The sequence below is a fragment of the Dromaius novaehollandiae genome, chromosome 1 (assembly GCF_036370855.1).
Source record: "Dromaius novaehollandiae isolate bDroNov1 chromosome 1, bDroNov1.hap1, whole genome shotgun sequence".
In the NCBI taxonomy this organism is placed as follows: Eukaryota; Metazoa; Chordata; class Aves; order Casuariiformes; family Dromaiidae; genus Dromaius; species Dromaius novaehollandiae.
The window spans coordinates 123,371,475-123,378,245 of NC_088098.1; the positions used below are offsets into that span (position 1 = coordinate 123,371,475).

General features: G+C 43.9%; 1 long non-coding RNA gene across 1 annotated transcript; it reads right to left on the reverse strand.

Annotated features, from left to right (window-relative positions):
* Positions 1–622: 622 nt before the first annotated feature.
* Positions 623–5,002, reverse strand: LOC135323597 (uncharacterized). The gene is made up of 2 exons (XR_010385064.1): positions 3,834–5,002; positions 623–1,846 (listed from the first exon to the last, which is right to left on the reverse strand). It is a non-coding gene; the product is annotated as an uncharacterized LOC135323597 (long non-coding RNA).
* Positions 5,003–6,771: the final 1,769 nt, after the last annotated feature.

The following is a 6,771-nucleotide window of genomic DNA, read 5'->3' on the forward strand; positions in this document are numbered from 1 at the left end:
ACTGTTTGGTGGAAGAGATCATTTCCACCAGCATTACTGCCTTGACTGGGTGTGAATGGTGACAGCACTCATCCCACTACTTCCAACCTTTCTTCATGAGAAAGAGCATCAGAAAAGTAGTCCTCCACCAGCTGGCCAGCCTTCTTACCTAAACAAGAGCAAGTAAGAGGTTAGGGGAGTAGGGAAGAGACTGGCATGGGTATATGAAAATTTAGTCTCCAATAATGATGTACACATCAAAAGAATTTGCAAGTGTGCCTTGCAGGTGGGGATAAAGCAGATGCAGGGGGCATTTCTTCAGGAGTTCTTTCTAAATGCAAGGAAAGCAAAGATAATGGAACATTTATACAAATGTATGCCACCTGGCTATTTTCAGTCTCTTAATGGCTTAGATATTTGAATTCTTAATGGTCTGGCTATGGATTTTATATAACTGCTTTGTAAACTTCTCTGGTTATTTAAACTTTGTGCTGTCAAAGACAGGGAAAGCAGAGTGAAATTTGTGTGTGTGAGTGTGTTTATATGTGTTTTTGATAGAGGAATGAAATGTTCATTATGATTCAGCCACGAGGCTTGCTAGAGCACAATAGAGTACAAAAATATATTGTCTACAGATACACAGTTCAGATTCAACAACAGACAATTTATTTTGTGTATTGATAGCTCCACTGAAAAATTTCTATGAGGAATGCATCTTCTCCATAAAATAAAGAAAAATCCTAACAATGTATTACTTCAAAACAGTGATAATACATCGCTAACTGGAGAACAACATAGATCAGCTTTTCCAAGATATATACAAGGAGAAAAATTGTTGCTACTACCGGACAACTCTACTCTGCTCAAAATGTCATTTGCATTTGCTTTTTGGTTTGACTGAAACATCTTCTTTTCCCTTGGAACATCTTCTAACTGATTTTCTTGCAGAATAACTATAAGATAGCCAAATGGCAAAAACGAAAAAACCCAAACAAACAGTGCATATAAGTATCCATGCACACATATATTTGTACATGTATGTTTTGAAATAGCTAAATGCAATCCCTCAATGTGACAGGTGATTACAGGCTAAGGTAACAGGTAAGGAGAAATGTAACATACACTGAAGGGAAGAATACTACCTATTTTACAATTAAAAATTTATTATGAAAGTATTTTATTTTATAAAACATTCACTCTATAAAGCCATATATGGTGCTTTATAAAGAGAGAGAGTGTGCATGCCCTTTATCTTCTCACTACATTATGGTAGATCTTAGTATAAAGAAAAATAATCATCCAAAACTACATCCATATCTCAGGCTAATTCAAAATGGCTACACCTATTCATTAGGTTATATACATTTAAATCATTGAAAATACTTCCTTCCTCTTTGTAGATCTCAAACTGGCTCCCAAATCTGTCAGACTCCAATCTCCCAGCCATGAGCAGCTCTTTCTGTCTTTGCTGCCCTGAGTTCGCCTCCCTTTCCGAGCTCCCTTGAAGTCTCCGACCAGTTCCTGCACCTGCTCTGTTTTTGCTGAGAGCAGCTCAGCAATTTTTACCTGCATAGTATTTAATAGTTCACTGAGTGAAATGGATTTAAATACCCAGGAACTACACTCATGGAAGTATCCATATTCCCATTTTACAAATGGAGTAGGGAGCATAGGCACATGGCAGGTTAAGGAAGGTGCCAAGGGCTGTGGCAGAGCCTGAAACAGAAGGGGTGTCAAACCCAGATCTTCAGCCTACAAGATCGGCATCCTGGACACCTGAGCAGCTTTCCTTCCAGCTCAAGAGGGTGCCAAGCCCGAGGCCAGAATCTGCTTGCTTTTGCCAAAGTCGGGGGGAGCTTCTCGACAGCTGAGGAAAGACGGAAAGAGCCAAATATCAGCATGGGAGAAAGAGTAAATCGGTGCTTTGGAAGGTGGTGACAAGCTTTGGCTAAGAATTCAAAGTTTTTGCCAGAAACAGAACCTCCCCCGTTCACTGCTGAAGTGCTGTTTCCAGTCTAGTTCCCTCATCTCCATGCAAACAGCCACATACGCTCATCCTCTCCTCTGCAGGAGCTCTTCTCAAAGGTAGCTATCAGGGTCAGACCTTTGCAGTGACTTCTCACATGCCAGCATATTGTGACCAGTCTGTAATGCGCAGAAGGCTGGGCAGTAGGGGTTGGTCACTTGGCCACTAAAGCAAGATAAGATATTTTCTCTATAATCATCCAAATCAAATATTGGGCTCTGTTTGTTCAGATGATCCCTCTCCTACTCCCTCTCTTGATTAGCAGCACAGCAGAGCTCGTACTGGATGAAAAAACAGAGACATCATGAGAGAGAGAAGAAAGTCCTCCTTTTGCTTTTTATCTGCCATTTCAGTAACATTTGCTTCTCCACTGTTGTCAGCACCATGCATGACTGAGACGCAGATCTCCTGCTCTGCTCCCCACTGCATAACTGGCTAAGTGTGCTATAGTCGGGGCGGGGGGGGGGGGGGGGGGGGGGGGAGGGCAGGAGGGAGGTTCCCACGGTCTTCTGAAACAGAAGGTGTTTGCCAGTGCCAGAACCCAGCATCAGTCTTGAGAGATGGGTGATTGGATCGAGTAAGAAAATAAAGCAGTATATTTAGGAAAGAACCTACTTATGAAGTGTGATACATAGCAAATGAAAAACTGTCTTCCAAATTAACTTCTTTGGCTTTAAGGCTTCTTGTGATGGGGTTCCTAACAAGCACATCTTAGATGGAAAGGCTCCAGGAGACCTGGTAAGCACATCCATGATAAATGCTCTGTCTGAAGGGCAGAAAAGAGACCAATCCGCCATCAGAAAGAGGTCTGCTGGAGAGAAAATGTGAGAAAAAGTGATGAAATAGCTAGGGATAATTGGATTTGGGGGAAAAGGGCTGAGAGAGCAAGGTTTCTCTAACACTCTTATATTTGAATGTAAATTTTTGCAGGCAGTTTTTGCTCTGTTGGGCCCTTCACTTGATGCTGTTACCAGTCAAGCTCAGCCCTTAGGGGACAGTCAGAACAAGGTCAGGGATGTCCTGGCTGTGGTACCCGATTCTCCAAGCTGAAGCTGAGCTGGGAGCTGGGCCCTCCCTAGATAGACCTGTGATGGTGCGTGGAGTACAGAAGACCTTCTAACGTGAAATCTTTACCAGTGATCTGTCACAGGGAGGTTTCCCTTCCCATATCTCCTATGCCCACAATAAAGAACTTTGTGCCTTCACAAAACCCTAGCAAAAGAACTACTTTGACTGTGATTTTTGTTATCTTTTCTTGCCTCCCATTTGTGCCATCCTCTGTTAGTATGTGCTGTGGGAATCTCTTCAGGAGGGATTTTTTAACCCCCTGCTTTGAACTCTCAAGATCTCTCCCATTTTTTCAGTTTGGGCAAATGGGTTAGACAGGAGATGTAGGGCACACTGCAGTGCCTGCCACAGAGCAAGCACAGCTGGAGCACTGGTCTCCCACAGCTAAACAGCTGGTTTTGGAGCTAACTCCTTTGGCACCAATGTCCCTGTACTGCACAGCGCCAATGTACACTATTGAAGTCCTTGCTCAGAGACAAAACAGCTGCAGTTTTCAATGAAGCCAGCACGATCTGAGTTCCACCTGCAGCTTTGCCACTGATCCTTTCACATGACCTTGGGTAAATCACAAGTACCCATCCATTAGTGCCTTTTTGTGCTGAAGAAATGCTAAAGACCACACAGGATTGTTTTGATGGAGATGGCCTAGTTTAATTTCCATTGTTAGTGAACACAATTAAAGACATTCATATGTTTTACGTTTTTATAAGCTTAAAAAATCTCTGAAGCTGAGTGCTTACAAAACCAAGCAACTAATCACCTGTGCAGATTTGAACTGCTGCCTGGGGGCTTCTCGAGTCTCCATCTCAGTATTTCAGAGTCCAGTATTTTGTGTGATCAAACATTGCACATCATTTTCACCACCTAGCTTCACTCTGCAGGTGCAAATGTGACAGATTGTTTACAGTAGATAGTTCAGCTAATCAAAATATTATCATGTCATGTTTTAAGCTGCTCAGATCTCCCCTTTGTGATTTGACATGATAGCTAAGCTGATCTAATAGCTAGCTGATGCTGAGAAGGGCAGTTCTGCTGAGAGTGATGGGGGAGAGAGCAATTGTAGGATTCAACCTCCTTCAGCCATAACATCCTATGAATGACCCTACTCTGACCAAGAGATAATCTCTGCTCAAATATCAAGGCACACCTTCAGTTCGATTTTGGGCTCAGTCTTCTCCTGCCTGTGGAAGGGGCAGAGCAGCAGAATACATAACGGCTCTTCTTAGATGCTGCTGACTCATGACACCAATAAAAGATGTGCATGATATTAAGATGGGGAGATCTGTCATTATTCTCTATTCTCCTTTCTCACAGAAAGACCAAGGTAGCTCATGTTAACTTTTCAATATCAGCCCCAGGAACATCCTGAGTTAATACATCGAGGTGAACGGGCCAATTCAGACATCTTAGAGCTATTGTCCCAGGTTCTCTGCAGACCCATACCTGCCTTGCTTACCTTCATTTCCTGGTTTTGAGATGTGCGTTCCCAATCACAGCACCTGGAACGCTGTCTCTGTTGCTAAATGAAAAGTGAGATTCCAGAGAGTGAGATAGTAGCTCAGGAGAAAGGCACAGCTACTGCAGATTGGCACATATTGGCTATTTCCAAAGTAGCTTCCAGTAATTTGCAGCCATTAACACTGCACCTTAGTTCAGCCCAGAAAGTACCATTACTAATGCCAGTCCTTGAAAGAAAAGTAACAAAAGACCTGAGTTATTTGCCAGTTCGTGTTTTCCTCATTGTAAATCCACCTGTTTTAATGCGTCAGAGCTCTAGCAAACAGCTTGGTACTTCAAGCCTTTTTACTAAAGTTCAGAAGAAATTGATATAGGACTTCAAATCTATTTGAAATTGATATAGAACTGAAATTTCAACTTCATTTTGAATGACATTTTCCATATGCATCCCCTGTTGAGGAACACAGCACTGACCTTTGTTAGCTTCTGCATTTCGCATATACAAAAAGAGATTAAAATGCATTTCAGTGGAAGATATTATAAAGATGTATATAGGAGGAATTTATCCTGAGACTCTGAGCACCCTTCATTCCGGGTGCTGGTGCTGTAAGAGGTCACTTCCTAATCCATTCCCCAGCTGCTTGTTGGCACTTCCAGCCAAAGGCTCCAACCCTTTAAATGCCAGCAGAGCTGTTTGTGTGAGTGCTCCCTAACCCTCTTCAGTCATAACAACCTGGGTATGCTTAAACTGTTGGGTATTATTACTCTGGCTCATTTTGGCCAAAGCAGGCTAGAGAAACAGCTCTCCTGGAAGAGGCAATAGTGAAAAGCAGCTGCAGAAGACTAGGAAGAGTCACTTTTGGCTGCAAACAGAGCTGTTTGCTCACCTTGTGTCAGATTTGATTCTGTCACCATTCAGGGAAAGCCTTGCTTCAAGATTCATCTAAACAGTGTCGGACAAAATTGAAAAAGCGGTTCATCACAACCCCAGCAGCCACAAGTGGGACAAGGCTCACATCTGAGCTTAGCTTCTGAACTGAGTCTTACAGGCCTTATCACCAACATGCTAAAAGCATGATCCAAATCCAAATGACAATTGGTATTTGTGGCCAGGGGAGGGAAACCAAAAGTCATTTCAAATGTTGCCATCCAGGCCCACTTCTGCTATCAACAGTAAATGATAAGGAGCAAAGCACATGCCACAGTGAAAACTGTAGACTTGTTGGATGCAACAGAATATGTTGAAGGATCACTGCAAATTTCGTAAGATCATTATCTTCTCATGTCACAGAATCACAGAATCACAAAATAGTTGGGGTTGGAAGGGACCTCTGGAGATTATCAGGTCCAATTATTATCAGGATTATCAGGTCACCCTGCTGACGCCCCCCAGGGTCAGTTTGAGCAGGCTGCCCAGGACTGTGTCCAGTCGGGTTCTGAGTATCTCCAAGGATGGAGACTCCACAACCTCTCTGGGCAACCTGTGCCAGTGCTCAGTCACCCTCACAGTGAAAGGTCTTTTCTTATGTTCAGTGGGACTTCCTGTGTTTCAGTCTGTGCCCATTGCCTTTCCTCCTGTCACTGGATACCACGGAGAAGAGTCTTGCCCCATCTTCTTAACATCCTCCCATCAAATATTCATCCACACTGATAAGGTTCCCCCTCAGCCTTCTCTTCCACAGGCTGAACAGCCCCAGCTCTCTCAGCCTTTCCTCACATGAGAGGTGTGCCAGTCCCTTCATCGTCTTTGTGGCCCTTCACTGGATGCACTCCAGTAAATCCCTGTCTTTCTTGTACTGGGGAGTCCAGAACGGGACACAGCACTCCAGGTGTGGCCTCACCAAGGCTGAGTAGAGGGGAAGGGTCACCTCCCTCAACCTGCTGGCAAGACTCTGCTGAAGGCAGCACAGAATGCTGGTGGCCATGAGGGCGCATTGCTGGCTCATGGTCAACCTGTTGTCCACCAGGACCCCCAGGTCCTTCTCTGCGAAGCTGCTTTCCAGCTGGTCAGCATCCAGCCCATACTGGTCCATGGACTTGGCATTTTCCTTTGTTACACTTCATGACATTCTTCTCTGTCCATTTCTTCAGCCAGTTCAGGTCCCTTTAAATGGCAGCACAACCCCCTGTTGTATCAGCCACTCCTCTCAGCCTTGTATCATCTGCGAACTTTCTGTGGATGCACTCTGTCCCATCATCCAGGTCATTAATGAAGATATTAAACAATATTGGCCCCAGTA